Genomic DNA, 21,974 nt, shown 5'->3' with positions numbered 1-21,974 from the left:
TATTTTACAATGCTTAAAAGATCTTACAATCCTTGATGTTCGTGAGATAATGGCTCTATCATATTCGTATTTAATGGAGACGAGGATATATAATTGAAGGTTTCTTCTTGTCCTTCAGGGAGAACACACACACTACCTAATATACACGAATCAAAAGATAACCTCCAGAGGCAGCTAACAAAAATAAAGACTATTCAAACGGAAATCCCACGACTTAAGACTTATGGAATAGTCGCGTGCAAAGGTCTTGGAGGAAGGGCTCACCTGAAACACAAATCATCACAACTTAAGGAAAACGCGATAACTCCGCTTTAAGAACTTGTGAAAGCGAGAGAAGAATATTGCGGTGATTTTGTTACAAAGCCGCGTAAGGAGCCATAAAGAACAAAAACATGTGTGTCGTGACAAGACTCAAAAGTCCTCTGGTGCGACAACAAAGCGTGTCTCCTCCTTTTGCCAGAAATGCCCTTGCAAAAGTTAAGTAAACAGACGAGAAAACAGGAGGAAAGATTCCAAGACATAAGGAAAGATTTACCACTGAAAGTTACGGTTAGTAATGGGTCATAGCCCCTTTGGAATCAAATTTAGGTGGCCATCAATACGACGATGGCCATTTGTACGGATCATAAATATCCGTAACACTTCAGCTTTATGACCCCATCAACTGTTACATCGGTTGTAAGAGAAGTCTCTGTATTTATTATTTCACCAAAAAACTATTATAAAGTGTTTAATTCATGTCTGTCTTGCAATTTAGGTATATATATATGTGTATGTATATACAGTGTATATATATATATATATATATATATATATATATATATATATTATATATAACATATATATATATATATATATATATATATATATATACATATATAAACAAACATATATGTGTATATATATACTATATACTATATATATATATATATATATATATATATATATATATATATATATATATATATTATTCCATATAACGCACATGTGAATCTCAGAGTCTGAAATAATCCTACAATCTCCATACTTCTTATTTCAATTCTGAATTCTTTAAGAATAATTTATTCCCAACCTGACAGTTGTGTCAGCCACTGACTAATGGCCATCGAATATAATTCGAGGTCAGGCAAAAAAATACAAATTAAATGAAGAATCCAAAGTGAGAATTTTACACAAATTTCAACACTTTCATAAACGGCCCTGTATAAATTAGTATATATATATCATCCTAACTGAAGCATATGGAGGAGGATCCATTCTACTTATGCTCCTCTGGTAACAAACCATTTCACGACCGTCATGAAAGTTATAATGAGATTTTCTTATAATTTCTGGAAATTTCCTACACTTTTCTTGCCGTTTTTCTACACATATAAAAACAATTGGTGATATATTTGAATTGACTGAAATAGTTGCATTTTCTAATCTATGTAAGGTTTTTTTTTTTGTTTTTAAATTTTCAAACAAAATCTTGCGAAGATTTAAACAAACCTAAAGAAGAGAGTCTTTGTTATTTAATCATTTCCCAAAATAGCATCGGGCACGACCTAGCGCGAGTCTGCGTGATATCTGTAAGGCAGCCTTCTTACGCAGTTACATTAACAAGCAATTTGCTTATCTGCTAACTCGGCAATAACCTCCTGGGCATCGTTATATTCTAATAAGAAAGAATAAAAACTGGCTCCCGTTGCTCATTGAGGGGAGGACCCATACTTTAATAAAATAGGCTAGAAGTCCAGGCTCATTTTTTTTTACTACTCCTGATTTAAGAGATCATTATTGGCAATAGCTCAGCGATTTCATAAAGCATCTTTTGATATTAGGTACTTTGAAACTACTAACCGCCGCATATCCATATGCATATATATCTCATTATATCTAATATATATATAAGAAAATATATAAAATAATATAGTGTATATAATATCTTATATATTTATGTTTATTATATATTTAGTATTTTATAATACTATTATATTTTATATTATAATTTGATTTATATGTCTCTCATATATATAACTTTTATTTATTTATATCTATACTATACATATATATATATATATATATATTATATATATATATATATTATAAACATATATATATATTTACATATATACTATATATATATATATATACTATATATATATATATAATATATATATATATATATATATATATACACACACACACATAAATATATATACTTTATATGACTGACGTTATCCTTCAATTGTAGTCCATTTAGCGATGTTTAACCTTTGTCCGGAGATGCTGTACAATAAACTGTGGTGCAATGGGAAAACTAAAGATCCAGGATCTAAGCGCCCTTTCAAAATGAGTTAGAATTGAATGAGTGCTGGTAATTCAAGAAAAAAGAATTTTCTGAATTATCAGACGGTAACTCGATACAAATTTTCGCTGAAGTAAAAACAGGAACACTGTCTCAGCTAGACTTGTGAATTGTCATCAAGGTGACTAAAAAAAAAATTAATTAAATTAATTAATTTTAAAAACTCAGGATTCAGCATTATGTTTCTCGTAGTTAAATTTAAAATTGGGTCGTGCAGAAGGGAACAGCAGCTATAATAATAAAAACAAAATAAAATGGCAGTAACTTTAGACCTAGCACAAGAAATTAAGAGTTATCAATGTCCTCGACTGCCTTGCATTATACTAAGAAATATAACAGTAAGGGTTATATTCGACGCTAATCCTCTGAGAAAGATGATGCCTCCGGTAAATATATAAAAAAAACAACTAAAATTTTACACTTTTACAAGAATTACTAATGCTACTGGGCATTCATGCAACGACATTTGTCTAGATAAAAATGTTTGGAATAACGTGCTATGTGAATCACAAACTTGCAACGGCTGGCTTATCTGAGCTAAGACCAAACTTCCAAGCCGTCCGATCAGTTTCCGATGTTGGATTTGCATATCGAAGTTTGTTTTTCTTGCTTTGTTTCATACATACACTTGTGGTTCTCAGTCCTTCGTCTCTCCACAGAGTATGTGTTAAAAATAGTTGTATTATCTGCGTAATAATGTATAACTTTCTGATTCGCGATGACCGCGATCAGGCAGTCCCACATTACGTCACATTTCTGGAGTTATGGGTAAAAGTCGTGGACGTTTCACTTGTTTTAATGAAATCAGACTATAGGTATCCCCAGTAAAAAAAATTTTCCCTCGAGGGGGGGGGGGGGGGGGGGGGGGGGGGGGGGGGGGGGGGGGGGGGGGACGGTTGGGGGGGGACTAATTCTCCAGGTGTTTAGATTCTAGGTACTTATTTCATTTATAATCCTTATCTGTCATCTCTACGACCCTTCCTTGTATACTCATCTTCTTATGTATGTCAGTATGCTAAGTAAAGGACCCCGAATCGAAAGGTCTCGTAGCACACTACTGTTTCACTTTCCTTCGTGTCTACTACCTTTATTTATTCATAACGTTCCAAATTTTCGTGACTTATTGTTATATATATATATATATATATATATATATATATATATATATATATATATATATATACATATATAAAATCCAGGCTAATCGTCAAACAGTCGATCCAGCTTTGAATAGGTACCGGCCATAGGTGTGGTTAAGAATGAGGCATCTCTATAGTTTATTGAGGATTTGCAGTCCCTACCCTTCTGTCAACAACTGCTAAAAGACAAAGTTGTGGGGTTTGGTGTTATAAATAATAATAATAAATATATATATAATATAATTAAAATATATATATAGACTGGGTGTTAATCCTGACCTCATTAATGGTTCAGATATAAAATAGACACCGAACAGGATTTTCAACCTGTCTTTAACTTTAACATTGGTAATAATATAAATATATATATATATATATATATATATATATATATATATATATATATATATAATATATTAATATATATATATCTATATAGATATATATACACACACACACGCACATACAATAATTATATATATATAAATATATAATTATATTATTATTATATAATCTATGTAATCTATATGAAAAATGACAAAAATAATAACTAACCCATTAGGAAAATAAACAGCGCCATCATAAAACCCAATACAGCAATTCTACCAGACAGCTAATGAAAGAGGTGGACTACAGTAAAAACAGCGACTATCAAGACCCCTGGCATGCTCCCACAACATCAATTTCACACAATGATCCGTAAACACGACATTCACACATTCTGTAGAATATTAAGCCCAATACTTGCATTGGTTCGATACCGCTCTCATCACACTGATGAAAGAAACTCGTTTAGGTTTCGTGTTGTCAAATGCTTTCAACGGAAAGCGACGAAAACAAACGACTGACGAAGGCTAACGCTGCAAGACTGCTGCGCAAGACAGACTTCCTTGTTAGGAAAATAAACAAAAGAAGGGTTCTCGACATACTAAAGGTTCCAAACCAAACAGAATAGAATTCAGGCCAGTGATGAAACAGAAACTGACAAATGGTTTTAAAAGGATTAACAGGAGAACCTCGCAGTTGCACTATCAACCTATTTTCAAGAGAGGACGGCAAGCAAGATGGAAGTGAATAAGAACGGAGGTACAATAAAAAGGAATGAAAGGGGGTTGCAGCCGGGGGCCGAACGGACGTTGAACCTTCAGCAATGCCTACAGTGCATCGCGTGTGGTGCACTGACAGAAATACCCTCTACGGGTGTTGTAACCAATTGTTTCTAATAATATAAGGGGACGATTTATTTTCCAAACTAATCCTTAAGCTAGGGATTTTGGGAGAATTTCTTTTCCTGCTCTTACCACCATTCCTATCAGAACCTTGAGGGAAATAATAAACACCTGAATTTATAAAATTTGGAAGAGTTACCAACATTGAGGCTACCATGAAAAATACCATAAAATTTGGAAGATTTACTAACATTGAGGCTACCATGAAAAATACCATAAAATTTGGAAGTTTTACTAACATTGAGGCTACCATGAAAAATACCATAAAATTTGGAAGATTTACTAACATTGAGGCTACCATGAAAAATACCATAAAATTTGGAAGATTTACTAACATTGAGGCTACCATGAAAAATACCATAAAATTTGAAAGATTCACTAACATTGAAGTTACCATGAAAAATATCATAAAATTTGGAAGACTTACTAACATTGAAGCTATCATGAAAATACCATAAAATCTGGTCGATTTATTAACACATGACGCTACCATGAAAAATTCCATAAAATTTGGAAGATTTACTAACATTGAGGCTACCATGAAAAATACCATAAAATCTGGAATATTTACTACCACTGAAGATACCATGAAAATTACCATAAAATCTGGAAGAGTTACTAAAATTGAAGCTACCATGAAAAATACCAAGTGGCAAACAACGCACGAATAGGCTAAACTAAACCATTTATAAATACTTCTTTGTAAAAATTTTATACTGTTTTTACTTTGCAGGTATAATATCCAAAAGATAATTGAGAAGTATCAAGACTCTCTTCGCAATATAATATAAACATCTGAGATTACGAACATCAAAATACACGAATAATCAGGTAATACTAATTGCCACGTTCATCCTTTCACGACAGAATTAAGGCTGAACTCCCAGACCAAAAAACTTCCACAGCGTCAACTAATTCATATGGCAGAGCGCCGATCCTCAACTGGGTTCACTTGATAACCAGTCTTGTTCAAAACTTCTCCCAACATGACCATCGCACATCAAAATATTCTCGTTCACTTTCTGACCCACTCTAACCATTTTACATCATCTTCCTGGCTCATATTTGTCATCCTCGCCATCTTCACAATACACTCTTCCGTGAGCAACTTCTCTCAAAACACAAACACACACACACACACACACACACACACACACACACCACACACACACATATATATATATATATATCTATATCATATGATTATACACACACACACACACACACATATATATATATATATATACATATGATTATACAAACACACACACACACACACTCGCATTATATATTACCTTTCAAGATATGAAAACAATATGACGACATATGAACATCATTTGCCATAGTAACAAGTTTGGTTCCAGAACTAGTGGAATTATTCAACTAATGCCAAATGAAATCACGATAAAATCTGCTTAAGGGATTTTATCGCAACTATCAAATTTCTTGAAGCTGACGGAGACCTTTGATGTGGGATGACAAATACTTGAAGACGACGATTACGATACCAGAAGCCAACCCAGGTAGGGAAAAAACTAGAGATGCTAATCATTACAACTTTATGTAAAAAGTCATGAAGGATTTTACCTTCGACTGATGTTTTCATTCGTAATATTATTAGATGCTGAAGGGACGGCAAGTTACTCTTGCTCTTACTTTTCAGGCCCATTAGAAGAGGTATATTAATTGGGTTGATGTGAGGTTTGCAAGCTTGAGTACCTCACGAACTGTAGGGAAACAGCATCAATACTATTTAGAACGACAAAAGTACATAAATATGTAAAGGAAACCAACGTGTTTCAGTGATAGGAAGGTTGATTTTTGGGTTGCATGTCCATGAAAGCAGAAAAAAAAACTGATGAAATCTTTCTCCTTAAGGTCAAGTTCAACAAGATAAATGAAAAACTTCAGCCGAGCTTAAACTAATGGGAAATATGGTTCCAAAATTAAAGGAAACAATATAATGAAGCAGACAAAGTGAAACTAGGAAAAAGAAGCTTTGCAATTGGAACTTCCGAAGTTCAAGTGAAAATGCAATGCATTACTACCCTAATGTTGTTGTTCTTGCATTTTAATACATTTTTATCAATTAATTTTTGTAATAAGTTGGATCTCTTCTTTCTGTATTTCACTTTACTCTCTCTTACTTTTTCTTAATGAACATATTATTTGGAAGCCTGAATTTCAAGTCAGTGGCCCCTGTGGTCTTGTGCCATACGAATAGGTTTCATCTAGTAAATAATAACAACAACAATAACCCTACAGCCCATACAGCAAATGCTATAGAACATAATGTCAGCGAACCGTGATATTCCAAGTACACAAAGCCGACAAGAGGAAGTGACACGGAGTTTTACCAAAGAAACACATTTTACAAGCTGAAAATGCTAAATACAAGCGTGGAAAAGCTGAAGATTCAAGCTTCAGCATGTGGCTAATGGAATAGAGAGAGAGAGAGAGAGAGAGAGAGAGAGAGCCGAAGACCTGCCTAGTAAGATGTCAAGATGTCAGAAATAATGAGGCGAACATAACACCATATTATTATAGAGAAGAACGGGCGGCTAAAATATTTCGTAAGATATGAAAATGGCTTCAAAAAAGTCGCAACGCAGAACTCTTAAAACCAGAGGAATGGAATACTGCATCATTATATAATCATCACAGATAAAAAGAAACACAAGAAAGCGTGATGACAAGCTGTAACTGTGTATAGTGTTGCACTGCCTACTAAAGATACAATTTAATAAACTTATGCTTTAAATGTCCAAAATTTGGACATAGGCAGGAAAATGTACGAGGAAATATCTATATACAAACCAGGGGGAAACCACATATAAAAGACTAAATTAAATGAGATAAAATGTATTATTTGCCGTGCCAATGCGTTATAGGACAGATGAAACCAGAAATACTAAAAAGAAACACGAAAAAAAATAGACTGAAGTACTGCATTTAGGACGTTCAACCAATAGGGGAAAAAAATATTAAATCATAATTACTTAAGACAAATATTCAGAGCGATATATTTCTACTTACAGAAACCTGGCTATGAAGAAGGAAGACCAAATGTATAAAATATCTATAAAAATATAAACAAAGCATAAATAGATGCTGGAGCATTGGCAAATATCGACTGATGGATCCAAGATGTTTAAAAGATATTGGAAAACGTTCGTCCGTTCGTCCCAATACACGGTAGCCAAACTATTTCAATAAATTGCCACAAGAACTAAAAACCAAAGAAAACTTAAAAAACTTAAGAGGAAACTGTTTTACCCACCCGTCTATTCAGAAACAGTAACGACACGGAAGAAGTTATTCGAGAGACTGATGAGTTCCGATGGGAAGGACTTCCTAAATCAACAAGGAGGATGATGGTGACGATGATGAATTCGAGAACAAGGGTGAGGAGAGGCACCGAAGAGCCTTGGCAAGGCCAAGTCGCTTGAACAACTTTCACGAGAGGCAAGAGATAAGGAGGTTTTGAAATCGTTGTTCAATTCTGACAGTGTGTAGATCACTGATGATTGTTGGTATCAGTATCCATTCATAAAATAAACATTTCTTTAAAATCAGGCTATGAACATACTGGAATCTACGGGCCTCTTTCGGATTTTCAACATTTAATTCCCCAATAAAACTGTTTTAGCTCGAGCCAAAATTATTCGTCATTCAGTAAACTTAACAAACTAGTAAATAAAACTGGTGTTTTTCATAAGAGATTGTACAGTACACATCGATCTTATCACGGAGTAATTTTCCAAAGTGAAAGGATAATGAAAGGAACCAAAAATAATAATCATGTATTTAAAAGACATCACGTCACCTACGCTGGGACCCAACATCCAAAAACAACGGGATAATGAAAGGATCTCTATGTATAATAGGATCATAAATGAGACCTAAGTGGCCCCATTAAAGATTACAGGACACTTTGGTCGTGACGCCCTTACAGCTACTCATGAGCATTATGATGCAAAGTTTGATCTTTGGCGAGAAATCAAAGAGCAGAGAAACTGGGCAAGGGGACCTTCCGTTATATTTCACCTCATAAGACGCTGATATAGTTTATTGTATAAAATATAACGATTGAGAATCATTCCTCTTGTGCAACTTGACTAACGACTATTGTAACATCAACCTATATATATTCCCAAATGATTCAGCAATCATTTGCACTGCGTGGTCTTAATCAGCTCTCCACGATACTTTGCGAAACCCCCCACTAATAAACACGAAACCAAATGAAGGCTCAGAGAAAAATGAATTCGAACACGAAGGCACCTCAATGACATAGGTACACGTGAACACCCAGAAATCAAATCAATTTATTCCAACATAATTTGTAAGTCGAAAGTCACAAATACTAACAAATGAAAACATACGATCCGTTTTCTATGTATAAAAAAAACACGCGCACACACAAAGGCAAAGCTAAATGCCGGAGAAAGGAGAAAAAGAGAAAGTTCTTAGGCAATTATGGCCGGAGTCGATGGTGGTACCTTTAACAACGATTACGTGGTTCCTGGAAACACCATGGGTACTCTGGTACGTGTCAGAGCTGGACTTACAAATGTGGCCGATTCAAGAAATATAATTGCTAAACATAAGATATCCCATACTCATAGTTTAATGGTGATAAAAGACATGGGTATTACTAACAATAATAATTAGCGTTAACATTCAACAATGCTTCATTGATACAATTCGTTTTTAGCTCGCTCTCTCTCTCTCTCTCTCTCTCTCTCTCTCTCTCTCTCTCTCTCTCTCTCTCTCTCTCTCTCTCTCGTTAAATTACCAATAACTTCTTTACACTGGAATAAAAGGGATTCCAAAATAGTTTTATTCAATATTACTACGTATGAAGTTTCTCTTACCTCTAATCTACAAGCTGACAAAAATAAGGTTCATGTCATCTGATCATGGAGAACTACGTACTGTAAATGAAAGAGCCGCTTTTTGGCCATCCAGTCTGAGAGAAAAGGTAGTGAGGTATGAGGACATCACTCAAGATCTGATCGATACAAATCTGCCACTGGAAAAAAAAACAGAACTGATGGAGCCAAAATGATACGCAGACATAAGAAAAAAAATAATATATACAAGATTACCAGCATATTTCAGTGACTATTAGATAAGTTGCCTTAAGAAATAAGTAAAATAAAATAAAAGATAACCTAAGGACGTTTAAGGAAAATAAGACATAGATGGATAAAAAAAGGAGAAAAAACTGACACGGGAGAGCGAGTTCTTCCAGATCATGACCAGTGCCAAGAAATGGGGTCAGCCAGATAAAGCTAATGAGAATCAATATCAAGAGAAACCACCAACAAAAATGGATGGTGATGATGACTGTCATGACCTAAGTACTTAAGTGCAAAAATTCCTAAATAATCACTGGATTAAATACGGTGAGTTACATACTATAACTGTTTCTATATTCTGAGTCACATTTCTGTTAGCACGGGTTCTCGTTCCAGTAGCAGCCAGTAAAACCACCATCATAAACTTTGAGCTACGATGTGTTTAAAAAATGTCCCAATACAATATTGGAAAAATAGGAAACTGGTGTCTGGGTTGGTATATCTGCAAATGCTTTTAAAATCATGAATGGACCCTACCATATTTTATCAAATAAACGAATATTAGAGTCCTGAACAACTATCGTGAGATCAATTTTAAAAAATACAGAAATAGGAGATGTTATTCAGAGCGGTAAGGTGTGAAGGGTGTAATTCCATGATCAGTATTTTATTTTCACGTAAAAAGGCAGATAAAAAAGCGGAGTAAATTCAAGTCTTGATTAATTCACGAAATATATTCCTTTCAGTCAAATTATCAACTGAACATTTTAAGATTCAGTATATCTTAGTCTAACCAGACCACTGAGCTGATAACAGCTCTCCTAGGGCTGGCTCGAAGGATTAGACATTTTTACATGGCTAAGAATTATATCGAGAAATGAATTTCTATCACCAGAAATAAATTCCTCTGATTCCGCGTTGGCAGAGCCGAGAATCGAACTTCGGACCACCGGATTGGGAGCCGAGCGCGAAAAACATCGTCCAACGAGGAACTACATAATTAGCTTGAGCTACAACTTACACTAAAGCGAAGGCACACAGACTTATTTTACAATGATTTCATCAAATAAAAGAATTCCTCCAAATCTAATTAAATAAATTCCCAATGTTGGAAATCAATACATATTTACAAAGTCAAAAGAAATACAGTGCTTCAATTTGTCATCTGAAGCCACTGGCTTCGACTGTTCATCTTTTTTCATTGAAGACTGTAGTTACTACAAACTGTTTTCCATTCTGATCTCCGTGCTAATTAACAATTACTTATCTGAATGGCCACCTTCAACACAAATAATTCTCTCTCCCATATTTATCTTGACGTGACAATTTTGGTGATGTTAACGATAATAAAAGGCCTTCTTGGATTTGATTTATATAGATTTTTGGCATTATGCCAAGCACTGGGGCAACTAAGGCCATTCTCCGCAGAAAAAGAAATTGACAGTAAAAGGTTTGAAAGGTGAAGTGTAACAAGAGGAAAACCTCGCAATTGCACTATGAAACAATTGACAGCAGAGGGTGGACAATATGATGGAAGAAAGAGAATATAAAAGGATGTACAGTAAAAGGAATGAAACCTTTGCTATGCTACGCAGTCCTGTGGAACAAATGCAGAAATGCAGAAGAGGAAATTGGTTCTCGATCTCGGTGATTTCAATTTTTTTATGATCAATTATCTCAGATCGACTCCATCAAACATTTATTCTTGTCTACATAATTTGCATAAACGTAATCTACTTTTTTTAACATTTTTAAGTTCTACCCGTTTAGTTTTAGCTGATTCTGAGGACGCACATCCTATGAATAATAGAGAAATTAATCAAACCTCCAGCCTCACATTGCTTATGTTCTCACTGCAGACATCGATCTTATATTTTGAAACTGGAATAGGAAAAATAAACTTGCCACATATCCTGGAATTGCTAATGTCACTTCATGATACCAAAATCGATCTAAGTACGCCAACACGACTGATTTCTTGATAAATATGCTACAATGCGACTTTAAAAAGTGTGCTTGCTTTTTTCGGTGTATGAGATCGGGAAAAAAAAAAAAAAAAATTACACGCCACACTGAAAACTAAAGAAAATATACTTGTAGCCTCGACCGTTTCTGGCATCTAGCGCGAACCGAACATTTCTCCCGAATGAGCAACTCTCTCTCTCTCTCTCTCTCTCTCTCTCTCTCTCTATAATATATATTTTTACTCTAAAGTTTTTACTGTCTAATGTTTCAATCTTTTTACTCTCTAGTTTTTACTCTCTAATAGTAACAAACCACGAAACGATATAATAAGTATTAAACTGAAATCTTCATAAAAAGGTTTCTTTCCTATTTTCATGTGTGTACATACAACCATGTGTGTGCATATTACATTCATGGGTTACCAGTTACAGTGGAATAATAATAGAATATTAAGAAAACGTCATATACAGTTGTTTACGAGAGGTCTTTCAATAAAAAGAAAAGGTTACAGCATAAGGCTTGTGAAAAATAGAAAGAAATCAATGTGGTAAAATGCAACTTTGCTCAACAGACAGCAAAAAAAAAAAAAAAAAAAAAAAATCTAGAGATCGATGGAGCTATGAAAAGGCAGCTTATGTTGGAATAGTAAGGATGACTTGTGAAGATGTGAAATGAGCTTAAATGATATTTACTTTGGATCAGGTTTTGCAAAATGTTAAAGGAAATAAAAACTGTAGAGTAATCTAAAGTCACATCTTTGAACTTCTCTTGGTTACCTAAAAATGATTAATGATAAGACCCATTTTCGCTTAAGGTAAAGATTCTCTTTTACCACCTTACCATACTGATTATTAATCAGTGGATTTAGAACTAATTTCTAAAATTTCATCAAATGAACTATCGTTTCCTTCAAAATAAATCTTTGTTACGCGCTCAATTTATTCTTTTTTTAAAATTCTGTAGTGACGTCACAGACATAAAATGTGTTAGAGGATGGATGGGTCTGTTACATGCTCGCCTACCGATTCGGTAGTCGCGAGTTCGATTCCCAGCTCTGCCAGCGCAGAATCAGAGTTATGTATTTCTGGCGATTAGAAATTCATTTTACGATATAATGTGGTTCGGATCCCACAATAAGCTGCAGGTCCCGTTGCTAGGTAACCAATTGGTTCCTAGCCACGTAAAAAAATATCTATTCCTTCGGGCCAGCCCTGGTAAAACTAAGATATACTTTTTAAGGCAAAAAATCTTCAAAGATGCAAAGTACGATGGTATATTGTGCTAACTCTCTAATACCCATTTCCCATTAGGAGGTGGAAACTTTATCACACTATGAATAAGTAAAGGCACGCGACAATGCTATAATTTACAGAGTCGAATTAACATTAACCTGGATGATAAATGAAGCGAGTTAGAATAAGTTATAAAGAACGGGAAATAAAGCAGACAAGGTTGCAGACATTTTCCCTAACTTCCCAGACTCAAAAGTCAAGAGTATCACTTAATGGTTCTTGGTGACAAAACGATTCACTTTTAACGATTTTCAAAGGAAAAACAGACTGCTAAGCAGATGGACTATGGACTAAGAGACTTTCTGAATCACACCAAGTCCTCGAATTGAAAGTTTCCAAGGAGAAGTGTCTCCTGCTGCCTATTTTTCTCAAGGGTCATCGTAGCACCAAAAGTCTTTGCTATGTCTTCCTTTTCTCCTAGGATCAAGGTCCAAGGGTTTATTTAAAAATTGTCAAATCAAGACACTTCCCTAAAACTATATACTACCAATATATTTTTTCTCGCCTTGGTGTTCATCAAATTTTCACAATTTTTCAAAATAATTTAAATTTTTACCTAATCACTTCCAAAAATTGGCTGAAAGGATTCCATTACTTACAACTAGGTTAGTGAATCGACGGAGAAATTCTGACCAGTTCTGAGATTTTAATAAACATATAGCAGGAGTCAGTAATGCTCAATAAAAATAAAAAAACTAATGTACTCTTCGGACTAAAAGGAATTTTCAGGGGGCAAATGCCACCCTTCTGCAACCAAGGCATGAAGAAAATAAACCACGTGGAGCCTGCATCTTAAGGAAATAAAAGTTTTCAAGCAAGGAGAAATCATCAACTGAAAGGGGAACTATGACTGCCGTGGGACAATAGGCCTAATAAACACAAGGATTACAATAAAAAACACAAAGGATTATAATAAAAAAATATTAATTTTAAAATAGATTCTAAAATTACAGCAATACCTTTTCAAAAAGCGACGACACAAAAATCATAACAAAAGATAGAAACATAGTCCAACAAAATGGAAAATACAGCGAATCTTATCTTTGCTCCTTATTTTTTTGCCAGCAACATAACTCAATCGTGGAACAAAAAACTGCCTTGGAGGTAAAAGAAAAAATAAAAAATAAAAATTAAAATTAAAAATAAAAAAAGGAAAAAAATTCAAGAGAAGAAATTCATATTTTTAGGGGAATAAAATCGAGTGTCGTGCCAAGACAAATTCCTGAAAAGGCATAGTAGTCGTGCAACATTCCGAAATTCCCGTCGATCCGAGATGCCTTTCACTTCTTGGAAACGAATAAAAAGGTAAGAAAAGAGCAAAGGCTTCGCGCAGGGCCATGAAACATCTTCACTAAATCTCTCTCTCTCTCTCTCTCTTCAGTGAAGACGATCATCCTCAGACTGTAGCAAACCTGCGTCTAGGGAGCTGTTAACCTACAGGATGGTTTCCTCGGACCCCTTACATAAAACAGCTGCTACATGGACCGACCCAGGGTGACCTGCTACCCCCACCCCCACCCCCATCCCTCTTCCCTTCCCTCTTCTTATCTCGTCTCTTATCTCCCTTCCTTACTGTCCTCTCCCCCTTCATTTTCTCCTTCCTCCCTCCATCCACGGCTGTACTCTTCCTTTCCCTCTACTGCAAAAAAAAAAAAAAAAAAAAAAAAAAACTTTCAGTCTGAAACCGGGAGGAAAAGGTGATTTCATATAAAGGTCTAGATTTTATTTTGAATCATATAAAAGGGAACATAACGGCCTTTTCCACCCCTCAACGCTCTCTCTCTCTCTCTCTTTCTCCACGATACCGAGAGCAAAAGAACGATAAAATCTTATTGAGCCGACTCCCTCCCCCACTGCGGTAGTGAAATTTCAGCTTCTAATAAAAAGAAATCAGCTTCTGACAGGAGAGTTTCCACATAATTTCGTTTGCATACATACCTCTGTGCCTCAGGAAGATGCGCACGTTACTGCATCTGGATGCTGTGTCTCAACAGAATGGGAGTGAGTAATGGGCGGTTTTGAATGAATGAGTGAAAGACTCACTTCATCTCATCTATATGTGAATGAAACGTTTCACCACACCAGGTTTAGGTAAATTTTCAAACTTGCATAAAAATATACGGTATACAACGAACGGAATTTAAAGTGATCTCAAAAAACAAACTTTCCTTTGGTTCTAGACCTTACTGTGTAGTATCTCGCCTTTTGGTTCTAGCCCAAGCTGAGTAGTAACTAGCATTTTAGTTCTAGCCCTAGCTGAGTAGTAACTAGCCCTCTGATTCTAGCCCTCCAGGTGGAGTAACTAGCCCTTCCATTCTGGCCCTTGCTGTGTAGTAATTAGCCCTTCGATTCTAGGCCTCCCTGTGTAGTAACCAGCCCTTCAGTTCTACCCCTCCCTGTGTAGTAACTAGCCCTTCGGTTCTACCGCTCCCTGTGTAGTAACCAGCCCTTCGGTTCTACCGCTCCCTGTGTAGTAACCAGCCCTCTGGCTCTAGCCCTCCCTGTGTAGTAACTAGCCCTTAGGTTTTAGCCCTCCCTTTGTAGTAACTAGCCCTCTAGTTCTAGCCCTCCCTGTGTAGTAACCAGCCCTTCGGTTCTAGCCCTCCCTTTGTAGTAACCAGCCCTTCGGTTCTAGCCCTCCCTGTCTATTAAACAGCCCTCTGGTTCTAGCCCTCCCTGTGTAGTAACTAGCCCTTCGGTTTTAGCCCTCCCTACGTAGTAACTAGCCCTCTGGTTCTAGCCCTCCCAGTGTAGTAACAAGCCCTTCATATCTAGCCGTCCCTGTGTAGTAACCAGTCCTTTGGTTCTAGCCCTCCCTGTGTAGTAACCAGCCCTTCGATTCCAGCCATCCTGTGTAGTAATTAGCCCTTCGTTCCTAGCCCTCCATGGAGTAACCAGCCCTTCGGTTCTAGACATCCCTATGTAGTAACCAGCCCTTCGATTCTAGCCCTCCCTGTGTAGTAACCAGCCCTTCGATTCCAGCCATCTGTGTAGTAATTAGCCCTTCGTTCCTAGCCCTCCATGGAGTAACCAGCCCTCTGGTTCTAGCCCTCCCTGTGTAGTAACCAGCTCTTTGGTTCCAGCCCTCCTTGTGTAGTAATTAGCCCTTTGTTCCTAGCCGTCCCTGTGGAGTAACCAGCACTTCGATTCTAGCCCTACCTGTGTAGTAACTAGACCTCTGGTTCTAGCGCTACCTGTGTAGTATCCAGCCCTTTGGTTCCAGCCCTCCCCGTGTAGTAATTAGCCCTCCCTGTGGAGTAATCAGCCCTTCAGTTCTAGCCCTCCCTGTGTAGTAACCAGCCCTCTGGTTCTAGCTCTCCCTGTGTAGTAACCAGCCCTTTGGTTACAGTCCTCCCCGTGTAGTCATTAGCCCTTCATTCCTAGCCCTCCCTGTGGAGTAATCAGCCCTTTGGTTCTAGCCCTCCCTGTGTACTAATGTGCCCTCTGGTTCTAGCCCTCCCTTTGTGTAACCAGGCCTTTGGTTCCAGCCCTCCCTGTGTAGTAATTAGCCCTTCGTTCCTAGCCCTACCTGTGGAATAACCAGCCCTTCGGTTCTAGCCCTCCCTGTGGAGTAACTAGCACTTCAGTTCCAACACTCCCTGTGTAGTAATTAGCCCTTCAGTTCCAGCCCTCCCGGTGTAGTAATTAGCCCTTCTTTCCTAGCCTTCTCTGTGGAGTAACTGGGCCTTCGGTTTTAGCCCTCCCTGTGGAGTAAAAAACTTTCTGGTTCTAGCCCTCCCTGTGTGAAACCAGCCCTTCGGTTCCAGCCCTCCCTGTGTAGTAATTAGCAATTTGTTCCTAGCCCTCTCCCGTAGCAACCTTAGCCCTTCGTTTCTAGCCTAGCCATTCCCCCCCCCGTGTAGTCCAGTTGGAACTAGCCCTCTGGTTCTAGCCCTTCCTGTGTAGTAACCAGTCCTCGGGATCTAGCCCTTCCTGTGTAGTAACCAGCCCTCGGGTTCTAGCCATCCCTGTGTAGTAACTAGCCCTTAGGTTCTAGCCCTTGCTGTGTGGTAACCATCCATTAATTCTACCCCTCGCTGTGTAGTAACTAGCCCTTCGATTCTAGCCCTTGATGTGTAGTAACAAGCCCTTCGATTCCAGCCCTTCCTGTGTAGTAACAAGCCCTTCAATTCCAGCCCTCCCTATGTAGTAACCAGCCCTCCAATTCTAGCCCTCCTTGTGTAGTAATTAGCCCTCTGTTCCTAACCCTCCCTGTGGAGTAACCAGCCCTTCGGTTCCAGCCCTCCCTGTGTAGTAACTAGCCCTTCGGTTCTAGCCCTCCCTGTATAGTAGCCAGGCCTTCGGTTCTAGCCCTCCCTGTGTAGTAACCAACCCTTCGATTCTAGCCCTCCCTGTAAAGTAGCCAGGCCTTCGGTTCTAGCCCTCCCTGTGTAGTAACCAGCCCTTCGGTTCTATCCCTCCCTGTACAGTAGCCAGGCCTTCGGTTCTAGCCCTCCCTGTGTAGTAACCAGCCCTTCGGTTCTAGCCCTCCCTTTTTTTTTTTTTTTTATTACAGACCTTACATCTTGTTCGGGTTGCCCCAGGTCCCTCAGTGTGAGGCACCTCTAATGTCTACCAGAGAGTTGCTAGTACATCTTCCGGTATATTTTGCATCTTCCAATCTTGGATGGTCTGGGATGCAGTTTAGATATTTGTCGAGCTTATTCTTAAACACATCTACGCTCACTCCTGATATATTCCTCAGATGAGCTGGCAACGCATTGAATAGACGCTGCATTATCGATGCTGGTGCGTAGTGGATTAATGTCCTGTGTGCTTTCCTTATTTTTCCTGGTATAGTTTTGGGCACTATTAATCTACCTCTGCTTGCTCTTTTCTGATATTTTTAGTTCATGATATTTTCTGCTATTCCTTCTATCTGTTTCCATGCCTGAATTATCATGTAGCGTTCTCTTCTCCTTTCTAGACTATATAATTTTAAGAATTGTAGTCTTTCCCAGTAGTCTAGGTCCTTAACTTCTTCTATTCTAGCTGTAAATGACCTTTGTACACTCTCTATTTGTGCAATATCCTTTTGATAGTGTGGGTACCATATCATATTGCAATATTCAAGTGGACTACGAACATATGTTTTATAAAGCATAATCATGTGTTCAGCTTTTCTTGTTTTGAAGTGCCGTAACAACATTCCCATTTTTGCTTTACATTTTGCCAACAGAGTTGCTATTTGATCATTGCATAACATGTTCCTATTCATCATCACACCAAGGTCTTTAACTGCTTCCTTATTTGTGATGGTCTCATTATTAGGTCCCTTATATGCATATAGCTTTCTTTCTCTGTCTCCATAATTTATTGATTCAAATTTATCAGAGTTAAATACCATCCTATTTACCTCTGCCCAATCATATACTTTGTTAAGGTCTCTTTGTAGAGCGTTCCTATCTTCATCACAAGTATAGTAGCCAGGCCTTCGGTTCTAGCCCTCCCTGTGTAGTAACCAACACTTCGGTTGTAGCCCTCCCATATAGTAACCAGCCCTTTGAATCTAGCCCTCCCTGAGTATTAACCATCCATTCTGTTCTACCCCTCCCTGTGCAGTAATTAGCCCTTCGTTCCTAGCCCTACCTGTGGAGTAACCAGCCCTACGGTTCTAACCCTCCCTATGAAGTAACCAGCCCTTTGGTTCACGCCCTCCCTGTGTAGTAATTAGCCCTTCGTTCCTAGCCCTACATGTGGAGTAACCAGCCCTTTGGTTCTAGCCCTCCCTGTGTAGTAATTAGCCCTTTGTTCCTAGCCCTACCTGTGGAGTAACCAGCCCGTCAGTTCTAGCCCTCCCTGTGTAGTAACCAGCCCTCTGGTTCTAGCCCTCCCTGTGTAGTAACCAGCCCTTTTGTTTCAGCCCTACCTGTGTAGTAATTAACCCTTTGTTCCTAGCCCTCCCTGTGGAGTAACCAGCCCTTCGGTTCCAGCCCTCCCTGTGCAATAATTAGCCCTTCGTTCCTCGCCCTCCCTGTGGAGTAAAAAACTTTCTGGTTCTAGCCCTCCCTGTGTAGTAACCAGCCCTTTGGTTCCAGCCTTCCCTGTGTATTAATTAGCCCTTCGTTCCTATCCCTCCCTTTGGATTAATCAGCCCTTCTGTTCTAGCCCTCCCTGTGTAGTAATTAGCCCTTCATTCCTAGCCCTCCCTGTGGAGTAACCACCCCTCTGGTTCTAGCCCTCCCTTTGTAGTAACCAGCCCTTCGTTTCCAGCCCTCCCTGTGTAGTAAATAGCCCTTTGTTCCTAGCCCTCCCTGAGTAGCAACCAGCCCTTCAGTTCCAGCCCTCCTTGTGTAGTAATTAGCCCTTCGTTCCTAACCCTCCCTGTTGAGTAACCAGCTTTTCAGTTCCAGCCCTCCCGGTGAAGTAACCAGCCCATCGGTTCCAGCCCCATGTGTAGTATCTAGCCCTTCGGTTCCAGCCCTCCCTGTGGAGTAACCAGCCCTTCGATTCTAGCCCTCCCTGTGTAGTAACCAACCCCTCCGTTCCAGCCCTCCCAGTGTAGTAATTAGCCCTTTGTTCCTAGCCCTCCCTGTGGAGTAACCAGCCCTTCGGTTCTACCACTCCCTTTGTAGTAACCAGCCATCTGGTTCTATCCCTCCCTGTGTAGTAACCATACCCTTCTTTTCCAGTTCTACCCGCCCTCCACCTGTGTAATAATTAGCCCTTCATTCCTAGCCCTCCGTGTGGAGTAACCAGCCCTTCGGTTCCAGCCCTCCCAGTGTAGTACCCAGCCCTCTGGTTCCAGGCCTCCCTGTGTAATAACTAGCTCTTCATTCCTAGCCCTCCCTCTGGAGTAACCAGCCCCTCGGTTCTAGCCCTACCCATGTAGTAACCAGCCCTTTGGTTTTAGCCCTCCCTGTGTAATAACCAGAACTCAGGTTCTAGCCCTACCTGTGGTATAACCAGCTCTCTGGTTCTAGGCCTCCCTGTGTAGTAACCAGCCCTTCGATTCCAACCCTCCCTGTGTAGTAATTAGCCCTGCTCCTAGCCCATATGGTGGAGTAACCAGCCCTTCAGATCTAGCCCTCCCCGTGTACTAACTAGAAAAGTTCTAGCCCTCGCTGTGTAGTATAACCAGCCCTTTGGTTCCAGCCCTCCCCGTGTAGTAATTAGCCTTTGTTTCTAGCCCTCCCTGTGGAGTAATCAGCCCTTGTGTTCTAGCCCTCCCTGTGGAGTAACCAGTCCTTCGATTCTAGCCCTAGTTGTGTAGTAACCAACACCTTCGTTCCAGCCCTTCCAGTGTAGTAATTAGCCCTTTGTTCCTAGCCCTCCCTGTGGAGTAACCAGCCCTTCGGTTCTAGCTCTACCTGTGGAGTAATTAGCCCTTCGGTTCTAGCCCTCCCCATGTAGTAAACAGCCCTCTGGTTCCAGCCCTCCCTGTGTAGTAACCAGCCCTCCCTGTGTAGTAACCAGCCCTACCTGTGAAGTAATTAGCCCTTCATTCCTAGACCTCATTGTGGAGTAACCACCCCTTTGGTTCTAGCCCTCCCTGTGTAGTAACGTGCCCTCTGGTTCTAGCCCTCCCTATGAAGTAACCAGCCCTTCAGTTCTAGCCCTTCCTGTGTTATAATTAGCCCTTCATTCCTAGCCCTCCGTGTGGAGTAACCAGCCCTTCGGTTCCAGCCTTCCCGGTGTAGTACCCAGCCCTCTGGTTCCAGGCCTCCCTATGTAATAACTAGCCCTTCATTCCTAGCCCTCCCTCTGGAGTAACCAGCCCCTCGGTTCTAGCCCTACCCATGTAGTAACCAGCCCTTTGGTTTTAGCCCTCCCTGTGTAATAACCAGAACTCAGGTTCTAGCCCTACCTGTGGTATAACCAGCTCTCTGGTTCTAGCCCTCCCTGTGTAGTAACCAGCCTTTCGATTCCAACCCTCCCTGTGTAGTAATTAGCCCTGCTCCTAGCCCATATTGTGGAGTAACCAGCCCTTCAGATCTAGCCCTCCCCGTGTAGTAACCAGAAAAGTTCCAGCCCTCGCTGTGTAGTAATCAGCCCTTTGGTTCCAGCCCTCCCCGTGTAGTAATTAGCCTTTGTTTCTAGCCCTCCCTGTGGAGTAATCAGCCCTTCTGTTCTAGCCCTCCCTGTGTAGTAAACAGCCCTCTGGTTTTAGCCCTCCCTGTGTAGTAACCAGCCCTTCTGTTCCAGCCCTCCCTGTGTAGTAATTAGCCCTTCATTCCTGGCCCTCCCTATGGAGCAACCAGCCCTTAGGTTCTACCCCTCCCTGTGTAGTAACCAGCCCTTCGATTCTAGCCCTCCCTGTGTAGTAATTAGCCCTTCATTCCTAGCCCTCCCTATGGAGCAACCAGCCCTTCAGTTCCAGCCCTCCTTGTGTAGTAATTAGACCTTCGTTCCTAACCCTCCCTGTTGAGTAACCAGCTTTTCAGTTCCAGCCCTCCTGGTGTAGTAACCAGTCCTTCGGTTCCAGCCCCCTGTTTAGTAACTAGCCCTTCGGTTCCAGCCCTCCCTGTGGAGTAACCAGCCCTTCCGTTCCAGCCCTCCCAGTGTAGTAATTAGCTCTTTGTTCCCAGCCCTCACTGTGGAGTAACCAGCCCTTCGGTTCTAGCCCTCCCTTTGTAGTAACCAGCCGTCTGGTTCTAGCCCTCCCTTTGTAGTAACCAGCCCTCTGGTTCTAGCCCTCCCTGTGTAATAATTAGCCCTTCATTCCTAGCCCTCCGTGTGGAGTAACCAGCCCTTCAGTTCCAGCCCTCTTGGTGTAGTACCCAGCCCTCTGGTTCCAGGCCTCCCTGTGTAATAACTAGCCCTTCATTCCTAGCCCTCCCTTTGGAGTAACCAGCCCTTCAGTTCTAGCCCTCCCTGTGTAGTAATCAGAACTCGGGTTCTAGCCCTATCTGAGTTGTAACCAGCCTTCGGGTTCTAGTCCTCCCTGTGTAGTAACCAGCCCTTCGATTCCAGCC

The sequence above is a fragment of the Macrobrachium nipponense genome, chromosome 32 (assembly GCF_015104395.2).
Source record: "Macrobrachium nipponense isolate FS-2020 chromosome 32, ASM1510439v2, whole genome shotgun sequence".
Taxonomy (NCBI): domain Eukaryota; kingdom Metazoa; phylum Arthropoda; class Malacostraca; order Decapoda; family Palaemonidae; genus Macrobrachium; species Macrobrachium nipponense.
The sequence above is the reverse complement of the archived record's forward strand: the minus strand, read 5'-3'. Positions refer to the sequence as shown.